General features: G+C 48.9%; 1 protein-coding gene across 5 annotated transcripts in view; it reads right to left on the bottom strand.

Moving 5' to 3' along the window:
* TSPAN18 (tetraspanin 18) overlaps positions 1-26,240 on the bottom strand; it is a 203,874-nt gene that overhangs the window by 97,252 nt on the left and 80,382 nt on the right. The window contains exon 1 of one of the 5 annotated variants that reach the window (XM_055354717.2): positions 15,352-15,537. The exons of the other annotated variants lie outside the window; for them this stretch is intronic. The gene's annotated coding sequence lies outside the window, so the exon portion shown is untranslated. Of the gene's footprint in view, positions 1-15,351; positions 15,538-26,240 lie in introns of those variants that run through there. 5 annotated transcript variants of the gene reach the window in all.

The following is a 26,240-nucleotide window of genomic DNA, read 5'->3' as shown; positions in this document are numbered from 1 at the left end:
AGGGCATTCCCAGGAGAGGACAGCGTGTGGGCAAAGGCACAGAGAAGGAGTGTAGCCTTATTTGATAGACATCCAGGGAGCATTGTTGGCAAGTAAAGTCCCAAAGATACCCTAGATATTCAGACCAAGCCACTCAAGAAGGAGACCAGCAGTGGAGAGCCACCGAGGTTTCCCTGGATAAGTGAACCTGGATAAGTGAAGTCAGTGGGTGGTGAGGCTGTCGCCTGAACAAGGAGAAGGCTGCAGGCTGTGGCAAAGCCAGGCAGGAGCAGGTGCAGCAAGGATCGAAGAAGGAGGAACAAGGAAGAAGGTCAGCTTCGGAAGCCCGACTACGACAGCTGTTCCCCAGGGTCCCCGGGACAATGAGGGTGCCGCAGAGAAACAGATCCCTCCGGGGCAGTGGCAGTTTGGGAGGAATATGATTGGCTTGTTCCGGGCTTCCGTTCCAGCTGTCAGCATGGGAAGAAGCAGCCCAGAGCTGGAAAAGCTCTTTGGGAGCTGAGGAAGGTGGAATTTGGGGGTCTAGGGTAGAGAATTGGAAACAGAAACTGGGCTGGGGAGGGATGAGAGAAGCACAGGAGAATGAAGGAAAAAGAGGGGGAGTTGAGGATGAAAATGAGGTTTACCCTCCATCAAGTGGAGCACGAACAAGCATCATTTATTCATTAATAGCATGGACTGTGCTAGGCATGGAGCTGGATGCCACATACATAGGCCTTGGTAAGATGCAGAATGCATACTGACGGAAAGGAGGTGGCTTGGAGGTGGGCTGCCTGGCTTCACATCCCACACACTGCCCACCTAGCACGGGCAGCCACTGGGGTTGAGCGATGTCGCCTCCTCTGATGAAGTGAGGATAATGACGCCTGGGTCATAGGTAGGGAACTGAAGGTCACTATGACATGAGTCAAGTGCTTGGACAGGTGGCCGCTATCTTCCAGTTAGGGGAGTGATGGTCTCCTTCACTCTCCTTCCCTCTCACCCTCTTTGATCAATGACCTTTTTAACTGTTCCTTGAACTCTGAGCTGCTGCATTTCAGGGGCCATGGTGCTGGTTCTCCCTCTGCTTAGAACCTCTTATCCTGGATCTTAGCTCAGCTCCCTCCATTTCATTCAGGTCTCTGCTCAAATATCCCCTCCTCCAAGAAGGCTTCCTGGATCAGCTGTCCCAGACAGCTTCCCACCCCACCAGCCACACCCTGCCTTCTCGGCCTAACCACTGCATGACATCATGTTATGTATTCATCTCTTGACTTGTTACTCCCACTAGAAGCCAAGCTCCATGAAGGCAGAGACCTTGTTCCCTGTTTCCTCAGCATGTAGAATGCCAGTGCATACTGGACACTCAACCTAGATTTGTGAATAAATGAATGAGTGAGTGAGCAGGTAAATGAATGATCCAAATGCTCTGATAACCCAAGCTTCTCCAGTAGGACCTAGGAGTGGTGAAGGGGCCATGTAAACAAGCACAGTGATGCCCAGGTTTGGATCCTTGGACATGCTTTTTCCAAAGCCAAGTTCTGGGTTCCCCTGGGGCTTGTGAGGGCCTAGATGAGGGACCTTGAAAGCCAGGGACAAAGAAATGTAACCACACTTGTCAGCTCTAGTGCACTGCAACATCTTGACATCTTTTTTGGGGCCACATCTTTTGTCTGACTCTGTAGCTCCCAGCATACATAACCTCTTCATCGGTTCCTGAGGTAGGAGACAGTCTTTCAAAAGGTCTGAAAAGGTGGAACAGATGGGGGTCCTCAGAGGACCTCTCCTGCTTTTCTGCTCCCTGGACCCTAAATCAGAGTTGAAGAAAGTGGATCACACCTCCATTGGCCTAACACAGCACTGGCATAGTGGCATTTTGTTTTGTTTGTTAGTTTTGTTGTTGTTGTTTTTGAGACAGAGTCTTGCTGTGTTGCCCAGGCTGGAATGCAGTGGTGTGATCTCAGCTCACTGCAACTTCCACCTCCCAGGTTCAAGCAATTCTCCTGCCTCAGCCTCCCGAGTAGCTGGGATTACAGGCACCTGCCATTGTGCCTGGCCGGCACAGTGGCATTTTTTTTAAGTGTGAATTAGCTTGGTAATTTTCAACAATTGGAAAACATCTCTTTAAAAAGCTGAGTTTCCAGCTTCTTTTTAAAGACTTCAGAAGACCTGAAAATACTGGAGCTAGCTGAAAAGTAAGTCTCCATTTAGACAGGGTGTGTGCTGAAGTTTACTGCAGTCCCCACCACTCTCTGGTATCTTCCAGATCCTAAAGCCATAGTTTAAATGACTGAGACTGAGCTGCTGATTTGCCTGTTTGTTTTTCACTGAATTTGCTTACTTATTTGTGTTAGGTGCCTGGCCCTGTGGGAATTTGAATGATCCCTGCCCTAAGCCCCCTTTGCTTCACTTTCATCACCTGTAAAGTACAGATGATCTTCCCTCATAGGATCAAAGAAAATAACAAACGTGAATGTGGCCAGACTGTGGCTGGTGCCTAACCAATGCTCAATAAATATTTCCCCTTCCCTTGCCTGCCCAACTAAACGGGCCCAGCCATTCATTCTCCAGTCAGCAAATATCAAGCCACACCTTTATGCCAAGTACCACCCAAGACACTGGGGTGTGATGGTGAGCAAACTGGCATGGCTTCTCCCTGCTATGGCACTTGCAAACTATAATCCAGCAAATAAATCTGTAAGTCCAGTTTGAAATATGTGCCATGAAGGCAATAGATAGAGTGGGATGAGAGAGAAGAGGAAGGTTTCTCCAAGGAGATATATCTGCATTGAACACTGAAGAATAAGAGGGGCCAGCCAGGTGGAGAGGGCTGGACAAGAGCTCCAAGCAGAGGGAACACCCTGTGTGCCCCTGAGTTAAGAAAGAGATCGCATGGTTCTAGGAACTGAAATGAGGCCTATGTGGATGGTGTGGAGTGGGCTAGGGGAAGGAAGTGACGTGACCTCGTGAGGAGGGCAGGGGTGGATCACGCAGGCCCTTCAGACCACAGAAGGAGTGGGAATTTTATTCTCAGTGCAGTGGGAACCACAGAATGCTGGGAGAGACACAGTTGGTTCATATTGCATGTTTCAAAATGTCTGGGCTATGAAATAATCTTTTTCATACAATATGATACCACTGTATACCTATTAAAATCACTGAAATCCAAAATCCTGATAATACCAAATGCTGGCATGGATGTGACTCTTATTCATTGCTGGGGGGAGTGCAAAATGGTGCAGCCACTTTGGAAGAGAGTTTAGCAGCTTCTTATAAAACTAAACATACTCTTATTGTATAATCCAAAAATTGTACTCCTTAATATTTAACTAAATGAGGTAAAAATTTGTATCCACACAAAAAACTGCAGACTAATGTTTACAGCAGTAGTTTTCATGATTGCCAAAAAATTGGAAGCAACCAAGATGTCCTTCAACAGGTAAATGGGTAAACAAATTGCATTTGTCCAATATAATATTATTCAGGGATAAAAAGAAATGAGCTATCGTACACAAAAAGACTTGAGGGAACCTTAAATGCTTAGTGAAAAAAGCCTGTCTAAAAAGGCTACATACTGTATAATTCCAATTATATGACATTCTGGAAAGGCAAAACTATGATGAGTGTAAAAAGACTAGTGGTTGTGGGAGGTTCAGGAGAAGGAAGGGAGGGAAGGTTAGATGAAGCACAGAGGATTTGGGGGGTAGTGAAACTACTCTGTAGGACACAGTACCGGTAGACACATGTCATTATACAGGTATCAAAACCCATAGAATGTACAATGCAAAGAGGGACCCCTAATGGAAACTATGAACTTTAGTTAATCGCAATGTATTGGTTCAACTGTAACAAATGTATCACAATAATATTAGATGTAAATATCAGGGAAACTATGTGTGTGCCTGGGTAAGGGGAGTCTCTTTGGGAACTTCGTACTTTTCGAATTTTTTGTAAACCTAAATTTTTTCTAAAAATTAAGTCAATAAATTAAAAAATAAACATTCATTTTTAAAACTGGGTTATAGTAGAGAGATGGGATTGATGAGAGGGGCAAGAGTAGAGGTGGGGAGACCAGTTGTCCAGGCAGGAGATAGTGGTGGCTTCCACAAGGGTTGTGATGGAGAGAAGAGGGTAGATTCAAGAGCTATTTAGGAGGTAGAATGTAAAGGCCCTGGGGATGAGCTGGATATTGAGGGGGCTGGAGTGAAGCAGGGGGAGAGTCAGGGAGGATTCCCTGGTCGTGGCCTCGGGCCATGGGTGGACTGAGGCTCCCCATTCACTGCAGCTGGGCTACAGAAGAGGGAAGGGAATGAAGGTCAGGGAAGCTGTTAAGTCAGTAAAGGACCCATGGGACATCCAGACACCAGGGGTCTGGAGTGTAGGAAAGAGGTCTAGCTAGAGATTCAGAAGCCTCCATCATACAATGGCAGATGAAGCCACACAAGTGGGCTCACCTTCATGCATTCAGCTCAGACCACTTTCTGGGGCCCTGCCGCAGTGCTTATGGCCTTGTGGACTTACCTGTGGCAGTACCAGCCCTGCAAAGGCCCTGAGCACCCCTTCATCCTCCTATAGGTAAGGAAACCATTCTAGACAAATCAGAATTGCCAATATCCTCCAGCCAGCTCATGGAAGATCGAGGCTTCCATCTCTCTGCCAGCTTTTTTTGTTGTTGTTGTTTAATTAAAAAACCATTTTTAATGCAGCAATCAGTCAATAAGAGAACTGAACCGGATTCGGGATCAGAATGATGCAGTCCTCTATGAAGATTTCAAAGCTAGATTTTTCACCTCAACCTCCAGCCTTTCACATAGGTAAAGACCATACGCATCTCCAAACCCTCATTCCCCCAGCCTCTACCTTGTGGCACTCTGCACAGCCACCTGTGCAAGACACCCAATGCTTACACACAGAAGACCCTCAACATAATAATAATGATAACAATAAGGTCCAAAGCCCATGAACTCCCAGGAAGAGAGAAGTCTTCCCTGTGGGGAAACATGAGTAAGGGTGAAGCCAAGGCTCAAACCAAACAGCCAGGTGGGAGTCTGCAGCCTGCTTTCCTAAAACTCCTGTGCCCTGGACTCTCCCAGGAGGCCTGTCCCGGCCTGCAGAGGATGAAGGCAGCCAAGTTCTCCTGCTTCAGGACCCAGCCATCCCTGCTTCCCATGTCCCTCTCCTTTCTCTGCCAACATCTTTTGCACAATTCCACACTGCCCTTTCCTCATGCACCTGTCTCCAAACCCCTCAGCATCCATTCTCGCAAATGCACACTGAGCTTCCCACGTGGAAAGCTATCTTTTGTAGTGGGAACAGGTCTCTTGAGAGGTATTCAAAATCACAAGTGGTTTGGGTTTCCACATTTTGAAAGGGGGATAATTTTAACCTGAGTTCAGGCTAAGGCTTTATTCCAGCCAGGTCCCTGATGACCCCAGGGTGGGATATGTCCCCCTTCAGCATAAGGAAATCACCTACCTGGAGACACCCCCATCTTCCCTACCCGCCCTGGCTATGCTGCCTCCCAGACTCCAGGCACTTCCCCAGTCTCCTTGCAGAATCACCTACCCTCCTCCAGGGCCTGGGCCTGGGCTTGGGTAGGGCACACCTGTCTGCACAGACATTCAGGGTCCAAGACTCAGCAGGGGCTGAGGGAGAAAGGGAAGCTATGGCTCAAGGTACCCAAGGCTTGCTGGTCTTGTTCTGTCTGCTGGCTTCCCATGCTGGGATCCCTGTTGTGTGGTAGGTAAGTAACATCAGGGACCTGGAAAAGCAACCCCGGGGCCTAGAGCTCCTGGGACAGGCTCAGAGGACAGATTATAGCAACCAGCCAGAAAACCATCAGGCCCCCGGAAGGGTCATGTGTAAGCAGTGACCTTGGAGGCAGGAAGGAGCGCAGTGGCAGAGTTGGCGGGATCCACCCAAGACTCCAGCCCAGCCCAGAGGGGCCAGACATCCAGTCAGGGCCCTCATGAGCTAAAAGGCTCTTGGTTTGGCCACAACAGGAAGCACCCAAGAGTCCAAATGCCTTCACATGTAGAAGACAGAGTCCCTCCTGCCCCCAATCACATAAGACTATGGTAAGCTGGGCACAGGCGCCAACAGGTCAGGGAGGGCAAAAAGTGTATAAAGGAGAAATGACATTATACAGAAAGAGAGTAAAATCCTGCCCCTACCCCAGGCTCCCCAAGGCACTCCCCACACTACGGCTGACTCAGGCTCTGTGCAGAATCCAAACCCCTGTGTGTGTCTATCCACAAGGGCACACAAAAATCCAGAGGCAAGGCCTGCAGCGTAAAGAGCTTTGGCTTTAGAGTCTGACGTTTCTGGTTTCAAATCCTGGCTCTACCACCTATTAGCTGTGTGACTTTGGGCAAGTGACTTAAACATGCTGTGCATCAGTTTCTTTATCTCTAAACCAGGTGAGACAAGATGAGCCAGGTAAAACCCTGAGAGCAGTGCCTGGCACACAGCAAGCTTAGGTGCTAATATCAGTGGTACCTGCCGGCAATAGACACATAGACGATGATCCAAAAATATCCACCCTTCATGTACAGGCGAATGCAAACTTTTTTCTTTTCTTTTTTGAGACAGAGTTTCTCGCTCTTGTTGCCCAGGCTGGAGTGCAATGGCGCCATCTCGACTCAGTGTAACCTCTGCCTCCTGGGTTCAAGTGATTCTCCTGCCTCAGCCTCCCAAGTAGCTGGGATTACAGGCATGCACCACAACGCCCAGCCTAATTTTTGTATTTTTAGTAGAGACGGGGTTTCTCCATGTTAGTCAGGCTGGTCTTGAACTCCTAATCTCAGGTGATCCGCCCACCTCAGCCTCCCAAAGTGCTGGGATTACAGGCGTAAGCCACCACGTCCGGCCCTTCTTTTAGCCTTGCCTGTTCCTGGAAAGCATTCCTTTCTGCGATGGCCCCCTCACTTTGTGTGTGGTGTTAAGAGTGTGGCCCCTATCTCCCACTATCTTTCCTCCAGCCTTGTAAGGTAGATCTTATCCTTGTTTCATTGTAATGATGGGAAATGCAGGCTGAGAGAGGAGAAGCTCCCAGCCTGAGGCCCACAGTCAGAAAGAGGACAGAGTGGGGACCCACACCCTGGTTTTCGAGGCTGCCTTGCCTTGCATGTCCTGTAAGGCCTGTAGACAGTAGACAGAGCGAGCATCCAACCCGAAACACACTCATGGAGAAACAAGCCCACCAGGGTCTCTGTTGTGAACTGGGGACATCTGAGGATCCGTGAAATGGCCTTGTCTAAGAAAACAGGCCCTGGGTGTACAAAACCCAGCCAACCCCCGCTTCAACATTTCCATCAGGTTCAAATGCTGAGACGGCAACATCCCTGAAACCTGTAAGGAGATAGCTGCATGGCCCCTGACTCCTGTTTCCAGCTCGAGTCTGTCAGGAGACTTCACACAGGAGGGGTCCCGCTGGGATGCATCAAGTCAGGCAAGACCAGCCTTGTTCTAGGAGAGGTTCAGCCTCTGCTGGTGCCTGAGAGCCCACCAGTGGATCGGGGCGCACACTGCAGAAGGTGGCAGGACCCAGGGAGAAGCTCGAGAGCACTGGAGTCAGACTGACCGGGGCTCCCACCCAGGCTGCCCATTTCCTAATAATGTGAACTGAGCCATTTACTCAACCTGGTGGGGCCTCAGTCTTCTCATTTGTGAAATGGGAAAAAAGTCAGCCCTCCCTTCTTGGCTGCGCTGAGGTGATCTGCAAAAGCTCTCACACGGTTTCTGACACATGGAAGGTGCTGGATAAACATCAGGCTCTACCATGTTGCCTTCTACGTGTCCTTCAGTTTGGAGTCAAGAGAAGAGATCAAAAGGGAGCTCTGCCCGCCTTTGATATTCAGGAGTCAGCAGGAGCACTCAGGTCAGAACTCCTCCCCGAGTTCGGGGTGGTGGGGGTTGGTGGGAGGGGGCTCTGACCTAGCACCCTATAAAAGGAAGGTAAAGCTCCAGCACTGGCACAGCTTCATGCCCCTATTGTTGTCTGACCACACTGAACTGGGAGGATGGGTTTAGTGTCTGTCTCTAGGACCAGAGAAGGGTGTAGGGAGGACAAGGATGAGCTGATGTTGATTTTTACATTCTCAGCCCCAAGCGAAGCCTTTGGCTGGTGCCAATCAACATCTGTAGCATGAGTGAATGAATGAATGAGAGCATCATCCCCGCAGAAGCATCAGACACACAGTCTCTCCTTTCTCCGGCTTCTCCTGAAATTGAACAATTATCTCGACATAACAGCCACAGTTAAAACCCAGCACTGGTCCTGTGAGCCAGGAAGCCCAGTGTGTTTACTCTGAAGGCCTCCGCAGCTGGGATGTGAGGAGCCGGCCTCTGGAATCCCAGGCACAGGCCCGTGGGCCCCTGGCTTTATCTCCCTGCTTTCTCCTTCCTCCCATTGTCCTGTCTGGCTTCCCACAGCCCTAGACAAGGCCCCAGCTTTGTTTGGAGGTCACAGGGTGGCCCTGACTGCCCCAGAGGTATTCGGTTAGGGCAGAATGGCCAATGCCCCTCCTAGGGAAGCATTCCTTTCTGAACTTTCCCAGTGACCCTCCCCCACACACCTTGGTTTCCTCAAAGACATCAAGGCCACCACATCCCCTATCCCTGCCCCCAGCCCCAGTTGGGGGTGGGTGATCAGAGGCCCCCCAAAGAGGCCAACTGATTAGCTAAGGTAGAGGGCAGGCAAAAAATTAACAAGACAAATGCATAGCCAGGACCAATAAATTAAAATACTACATAGTGACAGCTAGGAGGAGTGTGGGGTGAGGGCAGGGTGCCAATCCATCCTTCCCTAGCAGAGGGGAAATTCAAAAGCACCAGAGGTTTCTGAAGTCTGAGCTCAAGAAACAAATGATCCCTCAAAGGCCTGAACTCCAAACCCTCAATGATGGTAGTGAGGCAGGCTTTATGTTGAGGGAAGACCCCGACAGCAGGAGGTGGAGCTGAGGGCGGTCATGACCAAGTCTTGCTTTTTAACCGATTCCCAGCAACTGGCTACAGCGCGGGACTCTAGTACCTCTTTTCAGAAACAGACAAGAAATAAGCTCCATAAATCCTGGTTTTCCAGTATGAGTGGTGCCCAGCTCCGAGAGGGGGGCCTCTTTCATATTCTCTTCCTCCCCTCCTCCAGCTACGTGACTCAAATGAGCTTCTCTGATTGTCTCAGAGAGTGATGGAAAATGCTGATGACAAAAAACATGACAATATCAGTTCTATTCATTTTGCCTTAAACTTAAGCCAGGACCTTTACTTTTGATAGCAGCAGGAGACAAATAGGGGCAGGTCCCCGGTGAAACCCCACCTCCAAGCTGAAGACAGTTTAAAGCCTGAAAGCCAAGCTACAAGTCAAATCCATGGACCAGATTGAGAACCTGTCTTCCAGTCTGGTGTGCTTTCCTCTGATTGATCCCCACCCTTCACCTATTCTACACTTACCTACCCTTTCCTAATTGGTTTTCTACACTGTTGTGCCCACCTTTGAGTGGTGTCTTTACTTTAACCTTTTTTGCATACTCATAAATCAATTGGCATGCACTCGCCATTGTGAGTCCATAAAAAGCCCTGGACCCAGCCACACTAGGAGAGAAACCACCCAACTTCGGGGGTGGGAAACCCCCCTACTGCATCGACTCTCCACTAGAGCTGTTCCATTGTTCAATAAAATTCTTCTCCACCCATCCTCACCCTTTGAATTGTCAGCATATCCTCATTCTTCTTGGACACAGGACAAGAGTTCCAGAACCACCAAATGTGGGTACAAGCTATAACGCAAGCAGGCCGAGTGGGCAGGGTGCCTCTAGTGGTAGGCCTGGGGCTGAGCAAGGCCTGGGCAGTTGGGGGGCATTGCCGGCCGTGGAGGTCCCTGATTGGCAAAGTGGCTGAGAAAAATTCTGTGTCACTTTCCAATGTTGTAATGAATGAAGTGATGACCTGGATAGTAACATCAGCAGCTCACATTCACTGGGGGCTGACTATAGGCCAGAAGTGTCTTGCTGATCCTCATTGCAAGTCAGGGAGAATTTGTACAAGGACTCAGAAAGTCTAAGAAACCTGCCCAATGTTACACAGCTGGTGGGAGAATCAACTCAGCTCCACCTACATGTGAGACCCTCAGTCCCTTTAATTCCCTTAACTTGGTTTAGCAGGACTTATATTATACAATTGGAGAAAGTGAAGCCCAGGTCAATGATTTATGTCATTTGTCCTCAGAAGCAGGGTCCTGGTCTTCATTTGGGGTCTGACATTTTCCCAGAGTTAGCCTGTGTCTCCTCAGCCTTTGGGGAAGGACAGCTGAAGGGGGTTGTAATTCCAGAAGGGTGGCTGTCCTCCAAACACTGGGATGCTCCTTTTAGGGCTGTGGCTGGGAAGGGCTAGCCAGCCAGGAACTACATTTTGCAGCCCCCTTTGCACCTATGTGGTCATGTGACTCATTCTCACCAATGATAGTGGAAGTGACGCCCAAGACATTTCCACTATCACTGCTGAGAATGTGATGAGAAAATAAGTGAGCCCTCTTTACTCCTTCCTCCTTCCATAATGATCTTGGAAGCCACATGTTGAAAATGGAAGAAACCTGGGACCCAAAATACTGTGTGGACAGCCACCCACCACTTTCACTGAATTGTTGCTGAGTGAGAAATTAATGTGTATTGTATTAAGCCACTGAGATTCTGGGTTTACCTCTTGCAGCATCCGGCACTGCCTTAACCCATTACTAGTAGTTTTGGTTCTCAGTCATTACCAATCATCTTACCCACAACCATTCTTGAAAGTGTTAAGAAAGACCCCCATATCAAAGTTCATTTAAATTGGGAACTATTTACTGAATGCCTCCTATCCCTGGCCCTGTCTCATCGACACACAGAAGTTCTCTAATGTCCCTATCCCTGTACCCCCGCCCCACCTTTCCTGCCTGTCACAGCCAGGCCTCTTGAAGGAATTGGCTACACCTCCTGTTGCCATTTCTCTATCTTCTATTCACATCTCAACTCCTCCGGTCTGGCCTCTACGCCCAGCCATCCTCAGAAGCAGACCCAGCCAAGGTCACCCTTCCTCCACGACAGTCGAGATTGCAGTTCTGATATTCTGGAACCTCAGCTCTTGTACAAATGGCCCCACCTTTCAGGAGCACAGCCAAGCTGACCACACAACCTGTCCACAGACCTGATTCCTCGTGACTCTTTCTACTACCTTGAGGGATCATTTAGTTAGTTTCTGTAAATTTATGCAGAAACCCAGTGTGTGCTAGACAATGTTGTAGTCAGGGATATAGAAGAGGAAGAGGAGGTAAAGAAGAAACCATCCCTGACCTTGAATGGCTTTCAGTCCAAGTAGGGTCAAGTATATCCCCATTCTTCAGATGAGAAAACTCAGGCTCAGAGAAACTAAGTGTCTAAAATAACATAGCTGATGAGTGTCATCTCACCCACTGACCCCACAGAGAAATTATCTGAGAAAAATAATGAAGATGATGCACTTCAAGAGAGGCCAGAACCTTAATATGCACTTAACTAATCATCCCAATATGGGTACAAAGAAACAGAACAATCGCAGGTTCATCTTTTCTTCTTCCTGATTCTACTGTTTGTAATGTTCTAATTAAAAGTCAACCACTCTCAATAATACCCAGTGAGACCCAAGGAAATGTCTTGGCCCTAATTTTAGCCCCATGAGAAACAGTCCAATATCATATTAGATAAAATTATTTGACCTTAAAAAGGACTACATCCCCTCTCTGTGCTTCAGTTTCCCATGTGTACACTGAGGAGTGTAGAGTTAAACTTGATGATCTCTCGGGCTTATTGCAATGTTCGATGTCGTGATTTTAGCATGTTCCCACTTGTTTATCAGACATTGGCAGCCGCCTCATCTATCTTTCTGCACCCTAAAAGTTAACATTTTATTGAGTGCCTCTCTGGTGTACCACAAGCACCAACTCATTGTATTAGTCCATATGTATTGCTCTGGAGGAATACCTGAGACTGGGTAATTGATTTAAAAAAGAGGTTTACTTGGCTCATTGTTCTACAGGCTGTACAAGCATGGCACAGCATCTGCCTGGCTTCTGGTGAACCCCCAGGAAGCTTTTACTCATGGCAGAAGGTGAAGGGGGAGCAGGCATGTCACATGGCAAGAGAGGGAGCAAGAGAGAAGCTATGCTCCTTTAAACACCTGCTCTTGCATGAACTAATAGAGCAATAATTTACTCATTATTGCAGGGAGGGCACTAAACCATTCATGACATAAAGGATCCACCCCCATGAGCCAAACACCTTCCACTCCACCCCACCTCCAACACTGGGGGTCAAATTTCAACACGAGATTGGGGGTGGGGGGACAAATATCCAAACCATATCACTCATGTATCTTTCATGACAACCTAGGAAAGTATCATTTTATGGATGAGGATCCCAAGGCTTAGGAAGTTTAAGGAACTTGCCCAAAAATGCACAGCAAGTGGCCAAAACAGGATTCAATCACAAACAGTCTAGCTCTCAAGTGCCACGTGGCACCTCCCACAGTCTCATCTATTGCAAAAAGCTCTGTCCATAGCTTCTGAGAAGTGGACAGTGCACCATATGACCCTGTCCACTTGCCACAGATGACTGGACCAGGGAGGACGCCTGTGCCCAGAGCAGTCCACCCCTTGACCATTAGCAACAGAAGGCATGGCTGGGTGTGGAAGGCCCCACCTAACAGCAAGAGGCATTCAGGTTTGCACAGGGAGGCTCCTAGGGCTCTGGCCAGTTGGCTATGAGAAACTTAACTGAAACCCATGAGAATGTGTGGCGCAGGCACCAGTTGGGTCAAGGTTATCATAAGTGAGTAGAACACGCTAGTCAAAGCACAGAGAGCATGGGCCACCCTGAAGGAGCATGGCCAGAGACAGAATTCTTCAATTTGCTGGTCGCAGGGGCTCAGAGGTGTCCCAGTTTTGCCCCTTGGATTTCCTTAAGCCCTGACTATACCTTGACAGCAACCCTCCTTGGCCGGCGCTAGTGCAGATGGTTCTCTGTGTCCTTAGTCCCAGGGAGCTTTCAGAAACCACAACTTTTGAGCAAATCAACTCCCTTTCCCCTTGCCAGACACCTTTGCCTGGATCTGTCTGTACCTTTACAAGACCAACAGAAGGTAATAAGTAATAAGTAAGCCATTGGCTCAGGCTCTGGACTTTTCTGTAATATAGAGATTTTTGCTGTCACAATATTTATTGTAATAGGATTTGACAGAGCACTGGCATGAGAGACAGTATGCACAAAGAAAAAAAAAAAGGAAAGGAAAGAGGAAAAAAAAAAAAGCCTTCCAAGCTCAAGAAAATGGAAAAAGCAGAATGCATAAGAGGGGGAGAAAAGTCAATTAAATCATGATAATTACTTCTGCTGCCGTGCCCAAGAGCAGCATGAGCGTCTATTAATTAGGAGTTCCATGTTGACTGTGCCGTTTGACTTCAACGAGGCTGCCAGTGTGCACCATAATAACATTCTCCTGGAGAGCAAATGTGGGAAAATATTTTCACCCTGACAATTAGCAGTTTTAAAGAACCCGACACACACGCACATGCGCACAGTCCACCTCCCTTCCCAACATACACACAGAGCAAGTTCCCTGGGCCCCTGCGATTAGCCTGAAATGCAGCCGTTTCTGCTGTCCCCAATATCTATTCCCCAGAAGTCAAGTTTCCCAACTCCAGTCCCTATAATTACCAGCTCCTCTCATTAGCACTCAGCAGCTTGCGTGGGTGCAAATTCCCAGCCAGGGGCACAGAGCAGGAGCCTGGAGGTGGCAGCAATCCCTGGCCAAAGGCAAGATGGGGCCAAACCACTCCAGAGAAGAGCCCGCCTGAAGGCAGCCTTGACAGAAGGGGGCTCAGAGCAGCCTGACTCCTTCCCCAGATCCAGCTCCACATCCGCACACCAGGCGCGTCCGTGGCTTAGATTCCAGGGAATGTTCTAAACAATCCTTGAAACTGGGACCTGGGGAGACAGGCAAATGGCCAGGCTGTTTACTCAGGAGGGTTCTGTCTGGCCCAACCCTGGACTACCAGGGTTGGGAGGGACGTAAGAGATCACCTAGGCCATTTGGCAAATGGGGAAATAGGTTCAGGGAAGTCAGGCCACGTGCTGTTAGTGGCAGGACCAGAACTCAGGCCCAGGCCCCTTGAGCCCCAGCCAGGACTCCCCCCTTATATGATAGGCTCATCTAGGACATGTTATATCATATATTATTCTTTCAATATAATAACCATTGCTATGTAGGGCCTGGCACATGAGCGGTCAATACATAACTGTTCACTTCTTCCTCCCTTTCCTTGCAAGGATAACAGTCAGACATTGACTACTGTGTTTCCCAGCCCTGGGGGATTGGAGATGTGGGGATAGGGCAGGCAGGCAGAGGGGAATGGGGGATGCTCTAGCTCTTCCTGGAGTGAAGTGGGCACACAGGAGAGAAGCCAGGAGCCAGGTCTCAGACAAATGCAGGACGCTGGGCCACCTGTTCATCTGCCCTGATCAGCTGGAAACAGAGAACCCAGGCAAGGACACAGGATCGGGCCCCTGCTAATGCTCTCTGGACAGCTGGGGTGCTGAGCCAGGAAATCCTCTGGCCCTCTGGCCCCAGGCTCTCTATTGCTTCAGAGCTGGGGACAGAGGAAGGTGAGGGTCAGGGCCCTGGGAGGGCTGCGTCCTGGAGGATGTATAGAAATAGCATCCCCTGCCCAGGGAGGGCTGCACGGGCAGGGCCGTGGAGGGAAATGGGCTTTCCTGCCATTCACCGTCAGTTCTGCACCAGCCAAGTTAAACAACAGGGACTTGCCCACATCACCCACCTAGCCATCTGCAAAATTGGGATATCCTGACTTGCAGGCCAGTGCTCCCTGCTCTCCTAACTTAACACAGGCTTAAAGGCTAATGGGAACAGATATTAGCAATCAACATGGAAAAAATCAGAACTCTGCAGATCCCTACCCCAGCCCCATTTCCTGGATAGGTGATCTCAGCTACAGGCCTCTCCTCTCTAGCCTCAGACCTCCCATTTACAAAGCAGGAATAATTTCAGTTCCCACTGAGGACTGTTGTCCAGCTGGATGAAATGAAACCACACTGGCAGAAGTGCCTGGACCACAGTGGTCAGGTGACCTGGGTGACTTCAGCTCCTGGAGCCTCATTTCCTGTCTGTGAAGTAGATGGGTTGGACACCATGTATTGTATCAAAGCCCTTCTGCACTTTGGTGGCATGTTGAATTAGGGTTCCCAAGTCTTCCCTCTCCATAAAACAATGAGTCACCCACATTCTTGCTATAGCCTCACATGGGTGGAGTGACTGTCCACCCTTGAATTTGGCCCTGTCCACATGACTTACTTTGACCAATGGGATGTCAGAGCAGAGGCATGACTGTGCCCAAGGCTGGGAGGGTCTTCTTGGCCTCTGGTCAATTGCTGTGAGAAGAAAATCTCAGTAGCCACTGCCCCTTCAGCCTAAGTCGCAGCATAAACACACGTAGAGCTGACCACAGGGTCCAGGCAGCTGCTGGCCCAAGGAGGAAGAGAGACACAGAGAGCAGATATCAACACAACCTGCAGCCAAGCCTGGAGCCGAAAGCCTAGGTCCAGGCCAGCCCAGCCATGTGGCAGCTAGCCTACAGCCCTTGAGCTGAGAGTAAACGTTGGTTTCAGCCACTGAGCTTTGGAATCTTTTGTTATGTGGCATTACTTTGGTGATAACCAATATAAATCCCATTTTACTCTGAGAAAGAGGTTGAGTGACTTGCTCAAGCTCACAGTGAGGGCAGGCAGCAAAGCCAGAGCTGGAACCCAGGATGGCCCACTGTGCATGCCATCAGCTGCCTCTTCCGTGTGCTGATCTTGTGGTGTTCACAAGGGCATCCCCAAAGGGAAGCTAAGCAGGCCCCCAACCCTGCTCCTCGCCTCCAGCCTCACACTTCCCTGAGAGGAAGCCTTCATTCAAGTGGCCCCACCTCGCTAGCCCCAGTAGCTCACTGCACATGTGGCACCAGAGCCCAACTGGCCACAGGATTCCCTGACCGGAAAGTTGCCTCACCAGGGCCTGGCACTCTCCTGTACTGCTCTTCCTTGGCAGGGACAGAACAGAAGTGCAATGGAGGAAGAGGAGAGGCAGACAGCAGCTTGGAAAAGAAAGCTGCCAGGCTCCTCCTGCTCAGGAGGCACCATGGCCCACCTCCTTCCTGCACCCAGACAGCAGCAGCTTGGGAGCAGATTCCCCCAGGAAGTCTACACTCACTTGCATTTGGAGGCAGAACTCACTGGAGTCAGGCAGGCTCGAGGAAAGCAAGAGGACACGGGAGAAGCTACCAGTCAGCACCAGCTTCTCATCAACTCATTCCCCAAGCAATTCCCAGGGTGCAGTCTCTGAACACGTGTGGGCCCTCACCTGCCTTCAATCCTCATGTATGGAGAGAGGAGTTAAGATCCTCTCCCAGAGTTGCTGGGAGGACTGCACGGGTTATGAGCACCAGGGCCTGGTGTCAACACAGAGGCAGCATCACACATCAGCTACTATTATTCTCTGATGTTCATCTGTGCCAGAGCACACATAGCACTCGATTCTGATGAACCAGAGGGGAAAAGACACAGATGCTGAAGCTGGTACAAGCACATGCATATCCAATGCAGTCTCTGGACAATTTCGGTTGCGGGTGACCCAGGAATGGCAAATGTGTGGCACACATGCAACTGCCTCCTGGTTCTCACCCATGGCAGACATCACTAATCGATTACAGTACTCTTTGCTGATCCACCTGGAAGGGAGCTCCGTGCACCTTTTCAGTCCAGTGCCTTGGCAGCTGCTATCATTGGTCTACATTGGCGCTAACAATAAAAGTGATTTATCATCCCTTCTCCAGTCCAGCAGTCTTGTTTACAGACAAGAAACTAAGGCCCAGAGTGGGCAATAAACTTGCCCCAGGTCACACAGGAAGGCACGATAAGAGCTCAGGTTTTTATATTCTGGCGCTTTCCCCACTGCATTTGTGCTGCACACGGACACTGATTTTGTTTTCTGGATATATTGGGGAGAAGGCTCCGTGAGACTCCATCATCTGCTCTGCTCCCTCTGCCCAGCCACCCAGCCTTCTCTTGTGCCCACCTCATTGCCTTTACTGGTCTCTCGGCCCGGCACACTTCTCCTGATGACACATGGCTGGTGGGCTGTCAAGCTTGCTCTCAACTGCCCGCTCCTCCAAGAGAAGCTGTCCCTGCCCAGTGAGCTGAAGTCTCCCGCACCCTCCCTACTCCTCCATCATGCTCCACGAGCTCCTTTTATTTTGTGGGCACTCACCATGGCTTGAGTTTATCTAAGGCATGTATGTATTTATCATTATCACCATGGTATCCCTGGGGCCATTCTAGAACAATCCCCAGCACCGGGTAGGTGCTCAATACATAATTGTTGAGCAAGTAACCAAATCCCATCAGCCCTCAACTCCCCAGACCCCCCTTCACACACCACACACTCCAGGGACAAAAGAACACACCTCGGCTGGGCAGGCCTCCAGACCACACACCCTAACCCTGAGGGTGCCCCCGTCCGGCCACAGTCCAGCAGCCCCTGAGGAAGGGCTGATCAGCAGCAGAGCTGAAGAAGTCAGCCTTTGGCCTCTCCATTCTTAGTCATCTTCTGGGAGTGCACATGGGCTCATTTTGGTCCCTTGTTTCGACACAAGATGGATTGAGAAATGAGGAGAGAAATGCATCCAGCCCGTGGATCACTCTAGTCTGTGCCTGGATCCATATGTCAAGGTAGAAGGCAGGTCCCAGTGGGGCCTGGAAGCCCCCAGGAGTGCCTGCCCTACATTACAGGTGGGAGCCTAGCTGCCTGCCTGCTGAGCCCTTCCTAGGCCCACAGTGAAGCCTCTGACTGGCTTCACCATCTGCCACTCTAATCTTCCCACTGCCATGCTCCCACGCCAAGCACCTTTCTATCTTGCCGTTTCCTCTGCCTGGAATGCTCTTCTGCCAGCTCTCTGCATAGTGAGATCTTCTCATGGTTCAGGTCTTCTTTGCACAATATTCTCCCATCAGAGGGACACACCCAAGCAGCCCCCACTGTCACCCTTCCATCTTATCATATTTCATCATCTTTGCATCACTTTTTACTCTCTGAAATTATCTTATGTACTTGCTTTCTTTAGTTTTAGCAGCCTGCTCTATCAGACTTTAAACCCAGTAGGCAGTACCTTGTAGGCCCTGTTCATAGCTTGTACTCCTGGTTGGCTGTTCTATTGTAGTGGCCACACCATTTACCATTGATGAATGAATGGGTGGGTGGGTGGGTGGATGGATGGATGGATGGATGGATGGATGGATGGATGGATTCTACCACCAACTCCCTCTGGGACCCTCCTAGATGGTGTTTCTCTCTGAAGCCCCAGTATTAACTCAGGCTTGGTGCACAGCATGGCACAGACACAAAGTGTTGCTGAGTGAGTGCACTGTATTATTTTCAGGATCTCAGTTTTCACATCTGCAAAATTAGGCACTGGGACTAGTCAATGTTTTTCAAACCATGTGGCTGGAAACCTTCTGGAAGGGGTTCACACATCCTGCTCTGCTGCTGTGATTTTCAAATAAGCAAGTGAGAAAACTCAAGACAAGACAGTGAGTTTTCATGGAGCCACCTGTCTTCATTGTAAAGCCCAGTCCTTCCTATCTGGGGGATGGGAAGAGGGGCAAATATTCTTTCTTCCAAGAAATAATGGTGATAAGGGATGATTGTTGTCTTAAAAAAAAAAATCCTTATTCTGCAACAGGAAGAGATTGGCAACCAGATGCAGATGTCAGTCCTGACTTTTTTAAAAAAATTATTGGTAAAGGAAATGAAGTCTGGGAACCTCCATTCTGGTTCTCTGCAGAGATGCCACAAACAATGAGGCATTTTCCACCAAACAATGAAGAATTAAACTGCCTGAGGACTCCTTTCTTGCTTTTATCTGTTTTCTATTTGGGCTTTCCTTTGAAAAAGTGGCTTTGCTGCTTTATAAAGTTCCACGATCCCTGAAGGATCTATCTCCAAGGCCCCGTTCCCAGGATCTCTGCACCCTTGATTTTTATTTTTACATCTTGGCCCCTGCATTATGCAGGCTTTTCTCCAGGTCTGGGCGTGGTTGGATCCCAAGTGTGCAGAGGACCCAGGAGGGCTCTGCCCTGCTCAGCTCAGCCCTCTATGATAGTCTGCCCTCTGGTCTATGCACTTCTTCCTGGGCCTCTCCAGGCAAGGTTTTGTGCATCTTGCAAAATAACAGCCTCTGAAGTGTATTTTTGTCATGCATGCAGCTGGGACCCTGGCATTGATAGTGGTTGTACAATTCCCGTTTCTAACCTCATTCAGAGAGACCAAGTGTCTTATTCAAGGTCACACAGCAAGGAGGGGCACAAAGCCAGTTCATAGAGGTCTTACTCCCAGCAGCGCCTGCTGAGCGGAAATTTCAAGAGCCCTTTGGCAGCCACTCCTGGACATGAGAAAGGGTAAGACTGTCTCCAATTCACTCACACTGTGCTCATAACCACCGTGTGCTGAGCACTTGAACTGTGCCAGGCACTTTATATACATCATTTTAACCCCACAAATGCAAGAAGTATCATGATTCCCACTTTCCCCCTCTGGAAACCAAGACTCAGAGAGGTTCCCTGACTTGCCGTGATCACACAGTGAAAACTAAGCCAGGATTTGGCCCATATCCACTCAAAGCACACCCTCTCCTTTGTGTCTGTCCTCATGCTGTGGCCTGTGGCTTCCTGCGCACAGGGCATGCAGATGGTCTTTCCCTGCTCAGGGTCATCTCTCCAGAAGCAGCCTGACCGGGTGCCTGGCCTGCAGGAGACAGAAACGCCAGGCCGCTGAGGCCAGGAATGGACTGGCAGGACTGAGAGAAATCAAGGCAGCCCATTCCCTGCGAGAGTGAGGAAGCTGGGCACAGAGAGACGGCCAGCAGGCTGCTGCAAGGTGAGGGTTATGGGTGGCCCCAGAAAGAGCAGGCCTGGTGTCGGGGAGCCGCACACAGACACAGGGCTTTGCTCCCTCATTCAACACATGAAGCATTAATTTTTCTCAGGGCAAATAAGCAATAGTGCTCTGTGTGTTTTTGTGTGTGTGTATGTACACTGGTCTGTCTTAACATTCCTAGGAACCCTAGGGACCCCAATGGTGCCAAAGCAGCATCCCAGCCTGAGGGCAGCCCGTGGCACCCCCTCTCCCTCCCTCAGATACCCACTTTGGCTAAGAATCCTGCAGCCTCTCTTTGAGCCCAGTAAAGCTATTTCATGAACCTGGTCTGTGCCTTAATGATCCCTGGCACCCTTTGGGGGTGGGGTCAGTGGATGGGCAATAGGAATGTTAGCCCCACCTTTTCCACTATTCATTCTCTAGGAACCAGATTAGGGAGTCTGTGAAGATGGGCCCCCATCAGAGTTTGCGCCACCTCCCCTGGGTTCCGGCAGCACGTGGTGCCCCCTCTGTGAGTCTGTTTATGCGTCATCCCCACTGGACTGCCCTCCATGACAGCAGAGGATTCTTTTAGTTTAACTGCAACATCAGTTACACATCAGACACAAGAAGGTCCTACATCGTACACACAGCAGGAAGGAAGGAGGGAAAGGGCATAGTAATGACAATCACAGATCTGAGCCCTAATATGCACCAAGCACCTCGCTGAGCACATTACAAGCTAGCACTCATGTCATCACTCCTGTAACCCTATCAGGGAACTGAGGCCCAGAGAGGCTAAGTCATTTGCCCAAGGTCACACAGCCAGGAAGTGGCCAGGCTGGGTTTGGAACCCAGGCCTGCAGATCTACAAAGTGCATGCTCTTTGCCTTGGCTGTACAGGATGGAGGATGCCCCCAGCTTGCAGGCCCACCTGGCAGAGACCTGGGAGGTAAGCATGTTTGATTACTCATTGAGAGTGATGAAAGAAGGAAACCACAGGGCCTGTTTCCACCGAAGTCGACCACTAGCAACATATGGCATTGCCAGCCCTGCCCACTCACAGGGCTAACTGGGACAGCTGTCATCCCGGGGAATGAGCTGACCCTTCTGTTCTCCCCCTGGGGGTTCCTAATTTTACCAATAGCAGCCATCTTCATTAAGGAACTTTACAGCACATCAAAATAGTGCTGTGATTAACTCCTTGAACAAATATTTGCAGAGCCCTGACTTTACACTCAGGGCTAAATGTTCTTTAAAAAGCATAAAACATAGGCCGGGTGCAGTGGCTCATGCCTGTAATCTCAGCACCTTGGGAGGCCAAGGCGGGTGGATCACCTGAGGTCAGGAGTTCGTGACCAACCTGGCCAACGTGGTGAAACCCCATCTCTATCAAAAATACAAAAAAATTAGCCAGGTGTGGTGGCGGGCGCCTGTAATCCCAGCTTCTCTGGAGGCTGAGGCAGGAGAATCACTTGAACCCAGGAAGTGGAGGTTGCAGTGAGCCGAGATTGCGCCATTGCACTCCAGCCTGGGCAACAAGAGCGAGACTCCATCTCAAAAAAAAAAAAAAAATCCTAAAATGTGGTACATGTCATCAAGGAGTTTATCACTAGGAGACTAATTGTGCTTACATTTCTGATTCCCTTTCCAAGGCTAATTGTAGAGTGTGCCTTTCCCTCCCTCTCTCTTCTCACATCCAGTGAATGGTGCTGAGTATCTAATGAAGGCAGTTAAAAAACAAAACGAAACAAAACAAAACATCAGATTATGTGAATAAACATCAACAGAGGTGCAATCTCCCAGTTGGACAACAACTAGTGGAAAAGCTGTGGCTACAGTATGAGAAGGCACAGGCAGGGGTGTGTGTGTGTGTGTGTGTGTGTGTGTGTGTGTGTGTGTGTGTGTGTGTGTGTGTGTGTGTGTTAAAACTCCAGTTATTGACTAAGGATATAAAAGAGTTTCAACTGTGTTTGTAGAAAAGGAAGCCTGCTATTGTTTTGGGATGAGACGGATATCAGCCAATTCTTTAATTAGAAATGCCTACTGGTTAGATCATATTACGAAATGACAGTGTAACATGCTTCTGCCTGTTCTTTTAAAATATGAGGAAACCACTATATACTCAAAAGAATTGAAAACAGGTTGGGCATGGTGGCTCACACCTGTAATCCTAGCACTTTGAGAGGCCACGGCAGGCAGATCACTTGAGCCCAGGAGTTCCAGACTAGCCTGGGCAACATGGCAAAACCCCCTTCCTGCAAAAAAATAACAAAAAATTAGCTGGGTGTGGTGGCATGTGCCTGCAGTCCCAGCTACTTGGGAGGCTGAGGTGGGAGGATGGCTCCAGCCCAGGAGGAGGTTACAGTGAGCCATAAGCAGAGATCGAGTCACAGCACTCCAGCTTGGGTGACACAGTGAGACCCTGTCTCAAAAAAAAAGAAAAAAGAAAAAAAATTGAAAACAGGTGCTCAAACATAGCAGTGCTGTTCACAACAGCCAAAAGATAGAAATAAATATTCATCAACAGATGAATGAGTAAGCAAATTATGGTATATACATACTATGGAATATTATTCAGCCACAAAAGGGAATGGAGTTCTGATATCCACTGCAACAGAAATGAACCTTGAAAGCATGCTAAGAAGCCGGACACAAAAGGCCACATAGTGTATGACTCCATTTATATGAACTATCCAGAAGAGGTAAATCCATAGAGAAGGAAGAGGAATTGGTGGTTGCGAAGGGCTGAGGAAAGAGGAGGGTGGGGAGAAACTGCTTGATGGATAAGGGGTGATGGAAATGTTTTGGAACTTGACGGAGGTGGTGGCTACAGGACACTATGAATGAGCTGAATGCCCCTGAATTGCACACTTTAAAATGCTTAAATGTATGTTATGTGCATTTCACCTCAATAAATGGTTTTTGGAAAAAGAAAAAAGATGCAAGAAAAGCCTGAGTTTTCCCAATGATATGAAGGCAAAAGGGTGATACGGGATGAAGGCACTGGTTTTTGAGCCAGAGCTCCAGGTCTGCTCTCGCTCCATCACTTCCTAACCCTATGACCTAAGGCAATCATTTTTGTGCCATTTCCTCCTCCATCAAATGGGGCCTTGCAGGGCTGCGTGAGGACCCAGTGGGTGCTAGATAAGAAAGTAATTTTGACAATATAAGATGTATTAAGCTAACATTTACTGAGCACCTATGGCCCAATCGCTGTGCTGAACACGTTTCACTGTGCATCTCACTTATTCCCCATAACAAACCCATTTTACAGAAGTGGAACCTGAGGTTTAAAGAAAATCAGTGGTAGAGCCAGATCAGAAGCGCATGCTGCTCTCAGCCATGGTGCCAGCCTGCCTTGCCCATGGCATACTCACTACCATCATTCAGAAGAGCTATCACGCCTCTTGAGATACACACTCCAAGCACCCACCCCCTCAAGATTCAGCAATGCATCTCAGCTCTGTACTAATGTTCAGCATCAAGCGAGAAGTTGGGTTATTCGGGCCCATGTCCTGACAGCCAGACGCATCTATGGACCTGTGGCTCTCTGCTTCTCAAATGGCTCCTTCCCAATTCCTGGGGAGCCACTGATGTGAATTTCCCTGAAAGTAAATTTCAGATTTGAATCCTTTCGTGACAAGAACCTGATTGAATAGTCTCCACGTGCCAGGTGCCATGCCGGGTCCTGGGGATGCAGAATGAAGAAGCTTGTGCCCCAGCTTCAGAGACCTCTCGGTGGAGATAAATGGGAAAATATATGAGTGCTCCCCAGTGTTAGAAACTCAGCGATGGACAGCTGCACAGTGCATGATGGGTGTGTGTAAAGGAACTCCTGGGGAACTCAGAACGGCACAGTGTTAAGAAGGCAGACTCTGGTTCTATTCCTGCTTCCACCACAGATGGGCTGTGTGGCTGTGGGAAGTCACCTCTCTGTGCCTCAGTTGCAAAACAGCGTTCATTGTACTTGCATCAGTGAACAGTGTGGTGAAGATTAATAATTTAGGACATGAGAAGTGCTTAGAACAAGGTCTGTCCCATGGTAGTTGCTATAGAATCAGTGTTAGCTCTTATGATTACCATAATTTCCAAGGGGGTGTAAGCCTGGAAAGGAGTCAAGGCACAAAGTTCAAGGATGACACCTGAGAACTGCAATAGACCCAAGTGCCAAACTAACACAGGCCTGTTTTCAAGCAAAGAGTCCATGTGGAAATGCAAATCTTATACGAATATGGATAATCAGCAGTTATCACAAACCACGGTGAGGGAGACGGAACCGAGATCTGTCCACAAACCCAGATTCGTTGGGAAGTGAGAATATCAGTTTCCAAGAAACGTTAAATTATATCGTTTTCTCCACACAGCTGCCAGGCCCCAGAGAGTAACTTCATGTTCAAATTGCTTTCTGATCTCCTGAGATTCCATCTCCCTGTTCCACGTCCTCACCTCCCTCCCCCAAGGTCTCTGGAGGATGTATTTGTACATGTCACTCACTCCTACGCTGCAGAGAAAAGTGAGAGCCACAGATCAGGTGATGATCCCGTGTTCCCGCTCTAGAAACACAGGGGAAATGAGCAGAGCCTATGGATGCCTTTACCTAGGGAATCCATACGCATAAATAGGCTGTTCTTTACACAGGCATAGGATTTTCTGGTCAATTTCCTGTCTCTCCCTCCTGTACTAGGTCTGTCCATCATCACAGCTGTGGTCTGAATCCAGGTTCAGAAACACCCACCCTCAAGATGCTGGAGGAAGATGGTAGAGGTTTCCAATCCTCGCACCACCTCTTCTAGCTGTGTGACCTTGGTCAAGTTACTTCACCTCTCTGAGCCTGAGTGCCTTCATCTGTAAAATGGGAATAATATCACTTTCCTGGGGGAAGTTGTTGCAGAAACAATGAATATTCATGTGAAGCACCTGGCACATAATAGGGGTTTATATAAAAAATATCAAACCAAAGCTTCCCGAATTACTAAAACAATATCTGCTCCTGGCCCTATTTCAGTCTTGGATCTTCAAGTGCTACCTCCTGAGACTGCACCCCAGGGTCCCACATTCTAGGGGAGATCCCCAGCTCAGAGCCTCGGAACTCAGCCACCCCCACACAGTCCTCTACTTTGAGTAACCCTTGGGCAGCTGGGGTGTGCGTCTGTCTTCCCGTCCCACTGGAGGCCACATGCAGCCCATATCAGCTCTCCTTCTGAGCCCAGTGCTCCACAGGGATGTTCAGCTGGGCCACAGAGGTTTTCTTTACAGATGAGGAAACTGATGTCCAAAGGCATTAGGTGACTTGTCTGAGGGCTACCAGGCCAGCAGGCAACTGAGCAGAGATTCAAACCCAGGTACCAATGCCAAAGTCTCTAATCCACTCAACCAGTGATTCCCAAACTTGAGTTCCCCCCAGGAATTTTGCAATACCCATACCCACTGAATACCACCTTCATTCACTCATTTTACCTTCTCTGTATCCCACCTGTGCTATTCTTTTTTCTTTTCTTTTCTTTTTTGAGATGGGGTTTCACTCTTGTGCCCATGCTGGAGTGCAGTGGTGCGATCTCGGCTCACTGTAACCTCCGCCTCCCAGATTCAAGCAATTCTCCTGCCTCAGCCTCCCAAGTAGCTGGGACTACAGGTGCGCACCACCACACCTGGCTAATTTTGTATTTTTAGTAGAGACAGGGTTTCACCATGTCAGTCAGGCTGGTCTTGAACTCCTGACCTCAAGTGATCTACTCACCTTGGGCTCCCAAAGTGCTGAGATTATAGGCATGAGCCACGGTGCCCGGCCTCTTTCCTTCTTTTTTTTTTTAAGAGACAGTGTCTCGCTACTTAGCCAGGCTGGGAGCCAATCCCTGGCCTCAAGTGATCCTCCCACTTCGGTCTCCCAAGTAGCTGGGATTACAAGTGTGAGTGACTGTCCCTGGTTTGTACTGTCCTTTATTGAATCTGTTTCTTTCAAATGACTTAAACCCAACTCATTTTTTAAACTTTGTCTTAAGCAGCACTGTTCAGGAAACCATGGGTTTTATGTGCTAAATATAATTCATCAAATACTCACTCAGATAACTATATAACCATTGAAATAAAAAGCGTTCCAGTTCATCTGAGTGCCACCTAAAATTGTCTGACATACCACATGCCTCTTACTGCTAATACACTTCCTCCCTGCTCTGGAGGTGTTGAAGGAACCAGCTCGAAAAGTTATGTTTGATTTAGATCTGCCAAAGACTTCCCAGATTATTCAACCAACGTTCCAACAATTGTTGGAGACAGTCTCTGGAATCAGA

This window comes from Gorilla gorilla, chromosome 9 (genome assembly GCF_029281585.2).
Source record: "Gorilla gorilla gorilla isolate KB3781 chromosome 9, NHGRI_mGorGor1-v2.1_pri, whole genome shotgun sequence".
Taxonomy (NCBI): domain Eukaryota; kingdom Metazoa; phylum Chordata; class Mammalia; order Primates; family Hominidae; genus Gorilla; species Gorilla gorilla.
Note: the sequence above shows the minus strand (reverse complement) of the source record. Positions and strands in the feature narration are given on the sequence as shown.